The 17,927-nt window shown below is 33.5% G+C and overlaps 1 protein-coding gene across 5 annotated transcripts in view; it reads left to right on the plus strand.

Annotated features, from left to right (window-relative positions):
- The first annotated feature begins 8,413 nt into the window (after positions 1-8,413).
- The window catches only part of LOC148278875 (plasma membrane calcium-transporting ATPase 2-like), a 212,096-nt gene continuing 202,582 nt past the window's right edge, over positions 8,414-17,927 (plus strand). Inside the window, exons 1-2 of one of the 5 annotated variants that reach the window (XM_088230763.1) lie at positions 8,414-8,566; positions 8,885-9,066. The gene's annotated coding sequence lies outside the window, so the exon portion shown is untranslated. Of the gene's footprint in view, positions 8,599-8,884; positions 9,067-17,927 lie in introns of all 5 variants that reach the window. The other 4 variants (XM_088230759.1, XM_088230760.1, XM_088230761.1 and 1 more) reach the window with 4 other exon arrangements.

The raw sequence follows: 17,927 nt of genomic DNA on the forward strand, positions 1-17,927 counted from the left end.
AAAAAACCTCATACATCATCGGCCCCATTCTAATAGACATGTCCAAAGTCGGAAGAAGCGAGGTCTGTATGCAGACTGAATGATAGGGCGTTCTTTCTGCTGCTTTGTGAAACTGTTTCTAAAAATAACAATTTAAAGAAGCACGGGCAAAAGCATGGCCAGCCCCCAACCCTTCCCCTAGGTAAACGAAAAACTAGTCAGAATATGTGAAACTCTCCCGTTTGAGAAGTTGCGGCCATAAGCAAACAGTTTCAGATCTTTTCCCCTAGAATAGCAGATTATCATCCCACGTTTAGGGGCGGAAGCAGTTTCACATATTCTGACTAGTTTTTCATTACGCGTAACAATTTATTTAATTTATTTTCGTGAAACTATTTCAGCGGTCGCTCGTACCAGAGTTTTAGCCCACGCTGCTCCGAACTGTTACTTAGAAACCGTTTTACAAAGCAGTTTTATTAATGAAACGATAACTAACTTATGAAGTATTCTGTGGTGAATTATTTATTTGGTGAACTGTCGAGCTACGAGACTATAAATATAAATTTCATCATAAACAACCCTACATATCATGGCAGATAAAAGGATGAAAAAAACGTGTAAATGTACGTCTTCAAGAAAAGAGGAAAAATTTCAAGCGGTTAAACGAGTTGCCTAAATTGCGTCAACGGAATTCAGCTGTGTACTTAAAAATGTCACAACTTCTTATGCAAGATCTAAAAAACTAGAACGAGTATAGAAGCTTCTCAAATTTCCAATCAAAACATGGATTGAAGCAGAGATCGACCAGAAAAGGACAATCAAGTTGAGTCAGCATTAAAAATTTGGTTCAGCAATGTTCGTGCTTTTTTTTTAATTCTCCGCTTAATGTTATCAATCGGTCATTATTATTAAAAGTTAAAGGTCCCATAGTGATCGTAATAAGCAGATCTCACTGTAATATTAAGTCCGAAATACACTTTAAAAATACAGTACTATAGTCCTTAAAATATAGCTTGATTAGAATGACAGCTGTCAAACTCATTTCATTAGTGATGGGAAATTACTGATCACTGATCAATTCGATTTTATCAGTTATTTCATGCAATCACGAAACTGTTTCCGAAAATTGATATAAAAAATGCAAAAACAAGCCTTTTATAGTGTGTGTTTAACACAATTATTCACCAAAAAATGAGACATTTATACTTTTTTCATGAACAACATCAAATGATTTTTTTTTATTCGATCAATTTACATTGCTCAATTTGTCCCATCTCTAACGTTTTTTGCAAAATGATGTAACCTTGTAAGAACGTCGCGAATAATTAGGTTTATTTTAGTCTTCTTTTAGTTTTAAAGCTGATTTTATATATTAATGTTGATTTATGTTTCAAGCATTGTATTAAAAAAATAAATTAACACGCCAGATACAAATGATTTTTCATGTGTCAATACAAATAACTCCTTTGACGTTACTACAAAGTTATGTCGTCACTTTTTCTGACAACTGTCATTCTAATCATGTTACATTTCAAGGACTATAGGTAGCACCACACTTCTCGTTGCCACATATTTTAGAAATTATATTTACCAAAATATAAATTAATTTGTTAATTCAAAGCATGTTCATGTGTTTTTTTTTTGTAATGAAGTTCAGTGGTTTTTATATATTTTTATTTATAAATAGACTATCAAAATAAGCATTTATTTTTATGTATCGTATTATCATTGCTATGATTTTTTAAATTTTTGTAATTTTTTAATTACTCTGCGCGTGACGTCAGTAAGTCCTCTTCGGTTAGTTGTCCTGGCTGGTGGGTTGGCTTCCTGGAAGTCAGAAATCTATCGCAACACTATCATTATTTAACTTGTGATGTCATTTAAATTACAGTAAAACCCCGAAATTACGTCACCCTGATTTGCATTTTCCATCGATTAACATATAATTTTTGTAGGCCCATTCAATTTTGAATTTTTCAGTTCATTAAAAACTCAGTTTTAATTTTTTTTTCCCTCCATTAAAGTCAGAGAAATTTGCAATCTGTACTGAAAATTGACAGCTTGAGAGTCTGAAGTAAGTTTCTATCATTATACCAACTTTTTAAATAGAAATTTGTAATTTTACAGTGACAGTTTATGTGTTTTGCGAACATCTATTGCCGCCATTTTCGTGTTTTTGACAACTCGAGAGTCTGAAGTTAGTCTTTAATCATCATACCAACTTGTTGGTCGGAAAAAATTGCAATCCCCACTGAAAACTGACAGCGCATGTGTCTGAAGTTAGTCTCTATCATTATGCCAACTTGTCGGGAAGTAAAATCGATAATCCAAATTATCGCCGCATTTTGTTTTTTTTTTTTAATTGTAATTTTGCAAACAGTTTATTGTGTTTTACGAACATTCATTGCCGCCATTCTCGAGTTTTGGTTGTAATTTTAAAGACGGTTTATTGTGTTTTACAGACATTTTTTACTTATGAATATGATATTCAAAAAGTCGCAATAAAAATAAAATTCTTTGCTAAATTACTTTTTTTGTCGGTCCCTTAAAAAACGTAATTTAGAGGTTTTACTGTAGTTAACTTATATTAATTTTTTCATACATTTTAGAGAAACTTGGCCGTACAATAAATGCTCTAATTTTTATGGCATATAAGAAAACATTTTTTCATCTAATTTCCCATAACACTGAACTTCCTCATTGACTCAAAATTCACCGTATAGCGCATCAGTTATTTACCTTTTTTACCTATGAAATTAAAAATATAAGCGTTTGATGCATATTGAATCTAATTTCTATAAAAATGTAGAACTGAGAATTTTTTAACATATTTGAATAAAAGAAATCATTCCTAGGTAATAATAAATCAAATTTTAAATCAATTGTATTTATGTATATGAAAAATCATTTAAAATAGTATGTAAAACAATTTGAAGTTTATCACTTCTATCCTTATTTGTATCTAAAGGTGCATAAGGCACTTTGTCAGTGCAGAAGTTTCAATGTATCTCGATAGATTATTAGGTGAATGCACGTGGATCAAAATTCAAATTAAAATAACTTTATATAGGTGATGAAATTAATTTTATGAGTGGAAAAGTGGTAGGTAACTGTCCCGATTTGTAAATAGCTTATCAAATGCCATTAGATGAAAAAACTCTCACAATAGAAATTATAATACATAATACAAATGAGATCCTTAGAGTCATAGGAACTTAAGAAGATTAATTTATTTTTGGCATCATTTCAATCTGAGTGTAGTTGGATGTAAAATATTTAATTAAAATAAATAATGATTTATTGTACCTACCTGTATACATTTTGTAACATATTTGTTTGTGATCTCTTTTAACTCCCCTTTTAAATATAGTGCATTCTCACAGTTTAAAAACACACATTTAATACATTTAAACGGTGTAAAAATACAAATATAATGCATTTAACTGTTTTAAAACACAAATACATTGCATTCTCACAGTTTAAAAACACAAAAACATTGCATTCTCACAGTTTAAAAACACAAATACATTGCATTCTCACCGTTTAAAAACACAAATACATTGCATTCTCACAGTTTAAAAACACAAATACATTGCATTCCCATAGTTTAAAAACACAAATACATAGCATTCTTACCGTTTAAAAACACAAATACATTGCATTCTCACAGTTTAAAAACACGAATATGTATAATGCATTCAAACTATTTAAATCACAAATAAAATACATTCTCACAGTTAAAAACACAAATATAATGCATTTAAACCATTGACATATAATACATAGATACGCCCTAGAGTAAAATATTTTTAAAAGTACTGACATGAAAACGTGGTTAATTAAGTTTGTTTATTTAAACCAGGGTTGCATTCAACAATCATGTATATGCTTCCAAAAATTGGAGGATACTTATTTTTGGTACATAAAAAAAAAAATATTTTTACGTTAACAATCGACATTCGTTTTTGGATCCCAAACAGGTTTTTTTTTCATAAATTCCTTAAAATTTCTACCAATTTATTTATTTTCTCTGGATTTTGGGTAATGCAAAAATAATATCAACTCACGTTTATTGTATTTTAAAAACATTCCTATCAGTGCATCCCTGTAACTAAGAAGAGCTTCGAAATTGCGCCACTGGGCGTAGTTTGACATTTACATTTGAATATTAATTGTTTCAAGCTTTGTTGATCACTCATAAACAAATATTTACTCGTGAAAAGTTGAACAATCCTTGTTTAAATGTTTATCCGAAAGATTTTTTACACACTTTCATGACACATAGCAAAGTAGGCATTTTGGTTTTGATTCTAAACATCACGCCTGCTGGCGGTCGAAGAATTACTAAATATGCAATGGGCATGACTGAGTTCGTCATCATTTTTGAGAGCTCAGGGCGTGGCTATGTGTATTATGTCAATAATTCAAACAGTTAAAAAATACAAATATAATGCATTTTAACTCAATAACACATATATTGTGCATTTAAAAAACATATCAATGCTGGAAAGACTATTTACTTTAAGCGAAATTTTGCAAAACTTTACAGGAGTTCCATTTAAAAATGAAAAAAAAAAAAATCATAATTCAGAACAGCTCCCCAGGGAGTTGAATCCAGTCCTTGTCCACAAAAATTTGGACAAACTCAAAATATTGTTGATAATTCAGAACATCGTCTATAGACGGGGTAAATCATATTTCAATGTGTATTCGCCTATTTATTGAAAAGATTTTACAAGTCCCGTGTCGTTTGATGTAATTAGTTCTGTCGTTATTAAAACTGCGATGTCGCTTGGAGTAAATAGCCTTTCCAGCGTCGATATGTATATTTGCAAACCATTTGGTTGAAATGACAACCAAATTTCTCTCATAATATCGTCTGTGTAGGTCAGTACCGCGGATGAATTTGAATACAGTATCATGTTTGTTTTTACTTATAATGTCTGACTGTAAATATATCATTATACTTGTAGATATTTAAATAAAATTACTACTTATAAGTAACCAATCATTTGAATTGATTTCTTTATTGATTAACCCTTCATCCCAAGAGACCAATCATCCGCCTCAAAGTTTTCATACAAATTTTTGTTTGTTTTTTTTTACAACTTTAACTTACACCATATTTTGTAAAATTGCCTATCCAACTCTATTATTTATTTATTTATATATACGCCCAATGGGCATTTTTAAGGACATATGTATACATAGGTTGATGCCGCCCGTCAATTAATAAATGCGTTTGTAGTGTCTAGAGTCGATTATTGTAATGGTATCTATGCAGGTCAACCAATGAACAAAATGACTCGCCTACAATCTGTATTGAATGCCGCAGCGAGACTTATTTTCGGAATCTCTAAGTTCAGTCATATCACTCCACTACTTCGGGAACTACATTAATATTTCACGCTTGTTAAAAAACCTTTCAAATCAATATTTCACATCCACCCTGCCAGGAATTAAACCCAGGACCTCAAGAATGGTATGTACCGAGAGCAGCAATTGAATCAAAAACACTCGCCCGGGGTTCTGATTCTATTTCTCCCCCTAGGGGGAGAGAAGATTTCTACTGTATATCGAGCCATGATCGGCAGAACAACGTAAGCAACATTTTTGGCAAATTAAGTTTTTTTAAGGAAAAGTGTTCTTTTTGCCCCCTGCACAAGTGTTAAAAACATCATGGCTCTATAAAATTCACCTGCCACATTATAAATACTTATTTTATTTGTTAAAAGAAAAAAACAGCCATTATATCGATATATTAGATATAAGGCAATTATATATATCTAGAATAATTATGTTTGTGAAAGCAAATTATTCTACCAAATCCCAAAAGGAAAACTCCCACACTACCAGAAGTCGAACTAAAGGATGGGTTATGGGGTCTACCGCAAACTCTGAATTCGGGCAAAAAAATTCAGGTTTCTGGGCCCCAAAATATTCAATATGTTACCCGAACATTACAAAACCATGACCAGAATTCAATTAAATAAATTTGTAATAAAATGGTTACTGGATTTACGTAGAGACAAATCGGAAAACTTGCTAAAAATCATTTTAAAATAATAAATGCTATCTACATATATTGCATAACTTTATCATAAATGAACTAGTAGATAGTCGTGTTATTATTTATTTTTGCATTAAAAATTCTTGTATTTTGTTTTAATTAACAATATTAAACAATCCAGTATTTTCTTGATTAAAAAGAAACATTTTCATAACTGTAATAGAATATAAACAAAATGGTTGTGGCATAAACAATTCGCTTGGCGTAAACAAATTTAATGGCATGAGTAATGAAGCAGACGGTAGCAAAAGTCAGAGAAATTGATTCCCAAACCAATAGACAGTTGATACAATGCCAATATCAAATTAATCATAGGTTTTTCATAGACCCAATTTTAAAAAAAACAGTGCAAATTCTAGGAAAGTCATAAAGAATAATTTTCCAAAAACATTTAATTATGTACTTGCCTACTTTTACGAAGTATTTTATTTTTATTTATACATATAAATTTATAACACATAATGTTGTTTGATACTTGAAATAAAAAAAATATTAGATTCATATTTATTAGACCTACATATTGTCATGTTATACCATGAAACAATTGAATTAAAATTTTGTACCTGTCAAGTAAAAGCCCTTTGGGCGCATTTAATAATAAATAAATAGTGTTGATAAATATATGAAAACAATATTCTAAGTACATACATATATTCAAATATTTGTACAAAAGTATGGGATTCCACTCCCTGACTAGTTTATTGAGATATTTATGTTTAAAAAATTTGATGCTCCGAGATAGATAGAAAGGTGAATGTCACACAGTGCCATCTAAAGAGATAATGTAAACATAAAATGACAGGTCACAAGCCTCGTAAATGCCTAGGTTTCCATTATCCCTTTTCTCATCACCCATATGCTCATTTTAAAAATTGTATGAAAAACTAATAAATAATATGTTTTTTTTTGTGCCTTAATTTTTTTTAAGTTCATATTCTATTGGTAATGGCAACTATCATCATCATCATTCCCTATCCGCACCAAATGATGCATAGGGCACTGCATTGGTTCACCAATCACGGGCGTATCTTGATCATTTTTGTTACATGAATGTAAGCTGATCAGACTTGCGCTTCAGGTACCAGTCCAGGGACTATGAAATATTCTGGTATGAAAACACCCTTTTAAATAAATGTTTCATATTAACCATGTCGGGAATCGAACCCGAGACCTCTCGCATGGTAGGCAAACGCGCTGACCATTACACCACGAGGCCAAAGAACAATAGAATGTGAATATTTTTAACATCTTTTGTAAAAGTTGTCTGAGTCTTTTGTTTAGTTTTGTCTGGTAGTTTATTGTATAACCCTGGTTTATTAGTCTCGACTGTCCTTGTCTCGTTTTAGAGTGTTGAATTCGATATTGTTCTGATATTCTCGTATTGTGTCCATGTTTACTACATTTTTTTTCAAGTTTTAGTTCTTCGTCTACAATTACATCAGTGGCTAATTTATGAATAAATTTAGAATAAAACAGATGTACAAGTTAAATGTTTATACATCATCATTCCCCTTTCCGCACCTAATGGTGCATAGGGCACTCCTTTGGTACACCAATTGCAGCGTATCTTGATTGTTTTTGTTATTTTATTTTATTTATTTATTTTATTTTTTATTTTTGCACCACAACAGGCCAGGAGGCTCAATTACAGTGGCGAATTACATCACAGAACACCCAGGCTTGAGAAAAATCACAATAAAATTTTTGTGTTCTCACCGGGAATCGAACCCGGAACCTTCCGTGCGTGAGTCAAGCGTCTTGACCACTACACCACGGAGGCCGCCTGTCGTGTAGAGGTAAGATGATCAGTTTTACGCCTCAGGTACCAGTCCAGTGCCTATGAAATTCCAGTGTAAAATGATGGAAAGATGGAAAATAAAATTTCCTTCTCTAAAGTAGTCTCTGTCTCTGTTGTAATATGTTAATCTTGATAACCCCCTAGAGGGTAAAAATATCGTAAAATAATCAATACAGGAATCTGAATATATAATTGTTTGTTCAATATCTACTGAAGAAATAACGTACCTGCGGTACCTGCTTATTTAATTAAGATCATTATCAATTTAATAACCAATAAATAATGTGTTAACTTGGAGATACACAATGATACACATTTAATTGGTTTTTAATGATAAACCGGATGAGTTGAATTATATTTAAGTGCAATCTGATAAATTTCGGTACATTACAACGAAGTTTCCTAATGAAGAAAGTGAATATTTTGATAATTTTATTTGAATTTGCCGACTACCGATTACAACAGAAATGTGTACATAGTAAAAAAAACTATTTTGACGTTTACTTCGGGTAAGAACTTCAAATAAATGTAAAATGTGTTCAATAAATGTGCGATGCGCGCACATTCGGGAACAAAGTGACGTGCGGCCATATTGGTTTTAGCCGCTCGGTTCGACGAATCGGCTCGATTCGTCCGGAGTAGGCGCACGAAGTGGCGCGGAAGCGGCCGAGTGGAATAGTGGTATCTGCGGCCAGGCCAGTGCCAGACCTAGTGAGATGGTGTGGTGGCGTGTGTGAGTGTGTGCGGCCAGGTACGAGGGTGCTCCGCCCCGCGGGGCGCGGCTCGGCCGGGGGCGCGAGGGGCGGCCGCCCGCGCGCGCTGCCGCTCGGCCTCCGACGGCCGGCGCTATATTTAGCGCGGCCTTCCGGCGTCAGGCGTCAGGAGGCGGCCTATTTCGGTCCGCGGCCGAGCGCCGAGTCGCCGCCCCCCGGGTAAGAGGCAGGCGATCGATACTCCCCGCGATGCAGTATCGACCGCGGGGGCCGCGCTGCACCCCTCGTGTCCAGGGCGGCCCGCTCACTCTCGTGTGTTTTCAGTAGATCTAGTTCTCCGGGACGATGCGAAGGAAACTTATAATTAGGTCGAGAACTCAAACCGTTTAGACGTTTCAATATTCGTTATGACGAACCGTCACAGTGCCTCTTTTCTACGGTAACCTGCTACCTCGCTACTCGCTTGGGATTATACGCGAGAGGATCACTTCGCGGAGCGGGCCAGGGTAAGTGTAGAGTAGAGTGCGCCCCATCCCGACCCCCCGCGTGGAGCCTTCAGCTGATTACTCGGGGGCCGATCGATACCTCTCCTCCGTCCACTTACCTGTCAGAATCCGCCACCGATTTGACAGACCGACACCTATCTGACATCTCCGCTCCCGAGCCAGATAATCGATAACTAGTCCACGTAAAAAGTCAAAACAGTGTAAATAACAGAAGTATTCTCCGCCGTACTACAATACTACGCGAGTGTTCTACAAAACGAATTGTGCGTGTCGTAATAAGAATCGAATCAATACTCCGAAAAAAATAATATTGACACAATGTGCAGTGCACTGAAAAATTCCAGGAATTTGGGTGCGTTATCGAACGTCAGCTGGCGGCTGGGCCGACAGCCACATCGATTTTTTGTAAACATCAATATTTTTTTCTGATGCCCTGTGTCGCCTGGACTTGTATTACGAACACCTACTCGATTAATTCCTCGAATTAAATATTCGTTTTTATAATGAGTACGGTCCACACCGTTAATCCGAACCGAAAAGTAGCGTTACATAATGCGCTTCGGACATGAATAGATCTATCGATAATAAAAACAATGAACTATTTTACGGCCTTCTCGAACTTTTTGTCGAAATTAATGGTCAGTTTAATCTGTGTTAACTGTTTTTATTGTTTTTGAAATTATGCCAATTTGCGCTACTGACAGGCCACCGAGGATAATTTTTAATTTGCAATGAATTTAACATGAAAAGCGTTTTTGAAAATTTAAGATAATTGCTTTATATAAAAACTTTTATTCCTGAATTAAATCAGCGATACATTTTTGTGTAAAACTATATTTTAATGGCCCGCGATCGCACGCTATGAGCATATGTTGCAAATCAAATACGTATTATGACGAAGGTAAGGTGATCAGTCGTACGCTTCAGGTGCCAGATCAGGGCCTCGATTATGATGGGAAGTAAAAAGTTATCTTTAATTTTATTTACAAAGTAAAATAAGTTTTCTGTACGAAAAATATAATATGTTTACAATTTTTTTTATAAACATGTCTAATTACCGGTTACCGACGAAGATACTTTGAATATTCTTACAAATATACACTCTCTCGTACATAAATATTAGTTTATACCGTCTCAGTATATTCCGATGAAGATAGCCGTTCATAATCGCGGTCCAGAGACAATGAAATATTGCAGTTCAAAAAATCTTTACAATCAATATTTCACGGCCACCCTGCCAGGATTCGAACCCAGAACCTCAATAATGAGAACAATGACATGCTTATCTAAAACGTACTTGCGAAAATGGTAATTATCGGAATAAATCATAATAATATAATAAAACATCTAATTATAAATAATTAGAGGCAGAAAAAGTGCAAAATAATAAATAATTTAATTAATCATGATCACCCCATCTGTCTACATCTGATGGTGCATTTAATTAATTAAAAAACATTTCAATGGTATACGAGTATTTTCTTATTTATATTTATGCTTCAATTTTTATCGTCGGCCTCGTGTAGTCAGCGCGTTTGCCCACCATGCGAGAGGTCTCGGGTTCGATTCGCGACATGGTTGAAATGAAATATTGATTAAAAAGGGTGATTTCACACCATAATATTTCATAGTCCCTGGACTGGCACCTGAAGCGTAAGACTGATCACCTTACCTTCGTGTAACCAAAATGATCAAGATACGCTGCGATTGGTGTACCAATGCAGTGCCCTATGCACTATTGGGTGCGGAAAGGAAATGATGATGATGTTTTTAATTACATTCATGTTTTATTTTCTAATAATTATCGGTATAAATATATATTACAACAGAGATAAAGGAACATTTTAGAGAAGGTAATATAGAACTCTAGGCATCTACAGAGCTTATGACCTGTCATTGCCTAGTTTAAGTGGCCACTTTACACACTGTGTTAAATTCATCATCCTGCTCATATTTGAACATCTATATTCCTTCAATTCTTATTCTACTCAACAAAATATTGTTGATAAATCCATCTGGTCCATGAGGAAGTATAAAAATATTTTTTTTAAATAATTCAGGCGTTGCCTCATATGTAGGTGAAATAATTCAATTAGATGAATCTCACCCGCATAAATAAAGGTTTCAGCTCTTTAACTTCACAAACATCAACAGATGAAAGACTTAAAGGGATATATATGTTTAAATATAGGCAGAATGGTGAATGTTACACAGTGTGCAAAGTGGCCACTTAAGCCAGCCAATGACCGGTCATAAGCCCTGTAGACGCCTTGACTTATTTACTACCTTCTCTAAAATGTTCTTCATCTCTGTTGCAACAAATTTAGTTTGCCTGCAAACATTTGCACATACTCAAAACAAAGTTATCTTCTATACATATAAAGTTTATATTTGATAATAAGAAAACAATAATTAATAACCAAATAAACAATATTTCTTTTAGTCCTCTCCTGTCTAGCTTCGAAAATAATGATATCACATTACCACCCGTGTAAGGAAAAAACGACTTGATTCATTGGGTCCGCGTGTAGTATTTAGTGAACATGATAAAAACAAAAAAAAGGAATCAATTCATTAGTTACGTAAACCTTGACGAAGAAGCTTGTTTGCTTTGAAACCGGTCGGTGGAAAATAAAAATTAGTGGTTAAAAACAAAGTTGTTTTATTTATTTTATTTTATTAAAGTTGTCTTCGACTATCTATAAAGAAAAACCGATATTTGTGTACGAAAATAAGTATTTTTGAATGAACATTTAAAGTATCTTCGTCGGTAAGCTATAATTGAATATGCTTAAAAGAAAAAAATGTATTCATATTCTGTTTTTCATACAGAAAACTTAATTTTACTTTATAGATAAAATTGAAGATAAATGTTAATATTAACAGCTCCCCTGGGATTTGAATCAAAAATGTCTACAAAAATTTGGACAAACTCAAAATATTGTTTATTATCGGTATGTTTTCTAATTCATATTTATTTTTTGATATGATTTGAATTTTTTAAGCATCAGTAAAAGAAGAAAAAAATATGTAAAAAAAGGTCCTGTCTAAACACAGGGATTTCCTAGCTAGTCGGAACCTGAAACAAATAACCTCTGTACACACGTGAAATAAATACAAATGGTACTCCATTGCTACACTAAATGCAGCGTATTTCAAAATCTGTTTCATGAATGCGAGGTGATCAGCCGTACTCTTCAGATCCCAGTCAAAGAACGTGAAATTTTGCAGTTCGCAGAAACCTCTAAAGAATATTTCATGTCGACCTTCCCAGGAATTAAACCCTGAGCCTCAAGTATGGTAGGCGAACGCGTAAAATGCTACGTTACGAGACGGACTTATTTACACTCAATTTTCTTATTCGGGATCTTTACCTGAGAGTTGCCATCGAGTCGAAAACTCTCGTCCCTGGTTCTATTTCGCACAAGGACTGTATTCTTAATCCGCCCGAACACGGAAGAATTATTGTTAAATAGCTTATGAAAAAAGTTATTCAACAAACCATGACGCCGTTTCCCCGATGGCGATAGAACGCCACATGACTCTATATTTGCATACAGATCTCGCTTCCTCTACATTCATACATCTTCTCATGCACGCGCGCCGAATATTCCGGCTTTTAACATGTCCATCTTCAAGTATTTGTTGGATTTGGTCGTGCCATGTCTTTCTCGGTCTTCCTCTATTTCTGCATCCATCAACATTCGCATTTTCAATATTCTTAGCCGTTCTTTCGCTGTCCATTCGCTCTACATGTCCAAACCAAAACAGAGCTCCTTTCTTGATTTTGTCGATAATGCTTATCTCAGCCTTACATAATGTACGGATCCCAACATTTTTGCATCTGTAGTACATAGTTTTACCACACATTCGCCTGAGAGATCGCATTTCGACAGCATTCAGCGTACTTTCATACCTGTTTTTCCAAGTCCACACTTTGCTCCCATACATCAAGGTCGGGACCAGGACTCCATTGTGAACTGCTAATTTATATAAAATATTTAAGTAATAAATTAATAACAATTTTTTGCAACACACAGGAAAAACTTTTTTTTTTGAGAGAGCAATATGGAAGTTTAGGCATTAATATGGTTTATGACCTGTCATTGACTGGTTTTAATGGCCACTTCACACACTGTAACATTCACAATTCTACCTATGTTCGTTTTTTCGAATATCCATATATCTGCAACTCGTCCAACTGTTGATTTTCGCGAAGTTTTGGCCACCTAAACCAGCCAATGACAGGTCATAAGCCCCAAAAGTGTCTAGATTTCTATATCCCCTTCTCCAAAACGTTTTCCCTCTGTTTCAATAAATTTCGATCTTAATAAGCAGTGAAATACAGCCTGTCTACAAACATTTTGACATGCTCAAAATGACTGGTATGAAAATGAGTCTAAAAAATATCGGCCTCGTGGTGTAGTGGTCAGCGCGATCGCCTACCATGCGAGAGGTCTCGGGTTCGATTCTCGACATGGTTGACATGAAATATTTATTTTATAAGGTGTTTTACACTAGAATATTTCATAGTTCTTCGACTGGCAACTGAAGCGTAAGAATGATCATTCTACCTTCATGTAACATAGGTGAAAAATATTTTAGTATTTTTAGGCGGATGAAAGAATTCAGCCAGATGAATGTCACCCGTATTATTAAAGGTTTCACCCCCTTTATTTCACAAAAATCAACAAATGGAAGAATTGAATGATTATGGATGTTTAAATATAGGCAGAATACGTGTTACATATTGTGTAAAGTGGCCACTTAAACCAGCGAATTATGTTTTTTCATTTGCATTAATTTTTATTATGTGTTTTGTATATTGATGGGTCACAGTATTTATAAATGTACATTTGTATTTTTTTTTGTATATGAGAGGCCCGACTTAACACGGAATTTTCTAGCAAGTCGTGACATGATGAAAATTAAAATCTCCAATAATATATTCGTGAATTATGTATAAAATAAATTTGGTCCCATGGAGTTGGGACTTGCGTTTGAAAAATTTATAATAAGCTTTAAATAATAAAATATATAAAAAATGACAGGTCATTAGCCCTGTAAATGGCCTGACTTCTATATTCCCTTCTCTAAAATGTTTTTCATCTCTGTTGTAATATTTTTTTTAATAAAAAAAAAATCAAAAATATTTACAAAATAGTCTTAAATTAAAGTGCTGCTGAGTTGCATACATACTACTCGTCAGCAGGTTCTTATAAATTGCTTAGATTATTCATACTTAACCTACATTAATAATAATTTTACTTGAAAAATATTACATATTACATTATCAAAAATTAAAAACTATCACTAATACAAAAAACTTTTTTCTATTAACCACAATTTGAGCAAACGTCTCACTCCTGTATTTAACTCAGTATTTTTAACATTGTTTGGTAACATGTTAAATATTTTAGGTATACTGTATTGCAGTGTTCTTTTGCCATATTTAATGCAAAATCTAGGAACAGCTAGCCCTTCCATACTTGTAAATATTATATATATATTAATACAAAATGATAATTTGTTTGGAATGCTTTGATAAGTACGATCAAAAATTATATCCAAATATTTACACGTTGTTACAAATATTGGCTGTCATACCTGTTTCCACTGCTACATCAGTGCCTCGATTATGAACGCTATCTTCATCTGTATATATCGAGACGTTATACTTAACTTCTGTACTATCTGTATCTTACCTCGGTATGTTCTACCTACTTGTCATATCGACATATGATCGAAACAAGCCAATGGAATGACCGCAAACAATTAGTCCGCGTTCCTTACGTCATTAACACTTAAAATAGTTCTTATTTGAATTTTAAATAGGCTTCTTTAATAAAAAGTGCTCACTTCAAAGCGATTATAAACTCCAATAAATCCCAATTCAAGCAAAAAATGCTCGCTCGAACATGAATTTTGCATGACTTTTAGAAATCGCCTAGACGGTACGCTTAGCGATCATCTGTATGTATCTACCGATCTGTACCGATCGACTACAAAGCCGGCTCCTATAACATCTCGATACATACACTCGGAAAGATAGTAAAACAGATGGATAAAAGATAAAAACTAAATTATTTTTTTAGAGTGGTAACTTTCTGACGCATATAATCTGTGTCTGACGCCTAGATACTCTTATTTGTTAATAGGAGAGAACCTAGCGACATTACTTTCACATCTAGGCGTTCGTTTTATTAAAGTGACAATTATGTCGGAATTTAATTCGACTTCAAAACTTACTTATTTCTCTCTCTTATATTTTGAATAGTCTTTTAAGAAAAAAAGTGCCAACCTCAAAACGATTAAAAATGTTAATAAATCACAATTAAAGGAAAAATTGCTCGGTGGAACAAAATTTTTGACACTTTTAATGCGTAGATAGACGTATCGAGGGGTCCTAGACTCCTCTTTATAAAATGATGTACTTACATCAAAACTTGATGGTTAGGGTATCGATACTATACCTTTGTAGTCGGTTGGGATACTTTTATCTTCAACTATGACGTCATACTGAAGCTATGTCATTTTAGAATGTGTACCGTGACGTACACTTCCCCTTGATTCATATCGATGTACCTACCCAAAATTTGAAGGGAGGGGGTCGGTAGTATATCTTCATAATCGCTAGAGGGAATTTATCTTCAATTATACCGTCAAGGTATGACGTCTTTATATTCCCATCATAATTGAGGCCCAGAAAGGACTTTTTAAAGCCTACAGAGACTTCAAAACTACTTGCGGAACACGAGTGTAAACAGACTGAACGGCTTGGCTCTCATGAATATTCACTATGGGATAGAAATTAAATTGATGCGAATGAAGTAGTGGATTTATTTAAAAAGAAAAACAGAAGATTCATTCTGTAGTGCATATGTGATCAAATGAAACTTCTTGAAATGAAAAATGAAAGGTTATTGCATGCACTTTTAATAGTTTTATTTTCTTGAAACCCCCCGATACTAAAACCTGGCTACGCCCGTGCATGATGGTATTGGTAGAACTCATTTAATAGTTTATTTATGACTAGCGGACCCGACAAACGTTGTCCTGCCCGACCGTTGGCTTGCCTGCTATTTATTACCTTGGAAAAAGACATTTCATTGATAAGTAGGTACTTAGGTACTTGTTTGTGATTAAATTCCAAAACTAAAAATTGTAAATATTCAAATAATATTGAATTTAAGTAGGTACCGAGGTACTTATTTATGGTTGAATTCCAAAACAAAAAGTAAATAGTTTTTCAAATACGGCATTCTTTTTGCAAACGTCAAACTCCGGTCTTCTCACCGACAGAGGGGTGTAATTTTATAGGAATACGATTTAAATTAATGTTTTGAATATAATATTATTTTAGCGTTAACAAAAATCCAATAATAATAAATAAATGGGTAGAAATTATAAGGAATTTAAGGAAAGAATCTGATTGAGATCAACAAAAAACAAATGTTGTTTGTAAACATTCAAAAATAAACTTTTTTTATACACAAAAAAACATCATCTTTCGATTTTTTTGCAAATGCATTCTCCTCGGATGCAACCCTAGTAGATCGATGAATAAAACATTTATGCTCCTAACTTCTTTTTTACATATTCGATTGAAGATTTTAATATCTACGAACACGCACAGCTCAAAGAACTTTATTTCTCTGAAAACCGCACGTAAATCTGTTAAGCCGTTTAGGAGGAGTACGGTGACATCACACGTACATAGGAAATATATATATAAAGATGAGTAAATGCAATGTTAATGGATACTTAATACAATCTGACTAATACAATATATTTATTTGATGACTTCACTTTTGTGTCAGATTATTTTAATAAAAGCGAAGTGCAGTAAGACGCTTCACCATCTGCATTCCAATTGACTAAGTCACAATAACCAGGTGACTGAAGCGCATTTCAGATGATGACAGGATCGCAAATACAAAAAATAATTGAAGAGTGATTTTTCAAAGAGTCCCGAGTCAAAATTTCTGAATTGAAAAATAAGAATGCCATTGTAATCACAATTAAATGCTGCATAACCGCGAGAAAATTTGTTCCGACAGAGACGGAAAACATTTTTGAGAACGGAATATAAAGAACATTGGGCAGTACTGGTGGTTTAACTTAAGCTGGCGCGTTCAGAAAACTCACACTAACGCATTTAAAATCTATAGGATGTTGATAAAAAAAACTGTGTTTCAAATTTTTAATTTGCTCTCTTTTTTTAAATTCGGTGTTGGATTAGAGGGAGGTGTACATGAAAAAAAAACATTGGGTAATGAAAGATCTTCAAATGAAAAAAAATGAACTGAAGAAATATCTTCTTTATAGTGCCTGTTTATAAATAAATTTGTTAAATATAAATAAAATAAACGTAATATAAACCTGTCATAAACATATAAAAAAATGTTTCCCACCGAAAAGTCTTCAGACTTAGTGGGTAACAAATTCTTTTATATATTTTTTAAATTATTAAGTAAACGCTGCTCTGCAGCACTGAAACTGAAAAGTGTAATATTAATTTACTAAAATACTTTGTTTCATTATTTTATACTTTTCAAATTTTTTTTTTTAAATGTTGCGTTTTTCTAATTATAGTCCTTCCAAGGACAAGGGGCAATTTAAATTTGAAAAATGTCTTGACTCCAGAACTGGAATGCGAAGCTGTGTAGATTGTTTTAAGTATATAAATAACAAGATTTATTGTTTATTAATAAGTGTGAATACATATTTTTCCGATATAATTTGTACTGTGCATTTTAATTACACTATTAATTGTTATTATGATGAACACAAAATATTAAATATAAAAATACGCTTGTTTAAAAATAAATACTCTTAAATATATGTTATTTTCTTAAGTT

The sequence above is a fragment of the Micrasema longulum genome, unplaced genomic scaffold (assembly GCF_059751315.1).
Source record: "Micrasema longulum isolate JH-2025_06_02 unplaced genomic scaffold, ASM5975131v1 h1tg000817l, whole genome shotgun sequence".
In the NCBI taxonomy this organism is placed as follows: Eukaryota; Metazoa; Arthropoda; class Insecta; order Trichoptera; family Brachycentridae; genus Micrasema; species Micrasema longulum.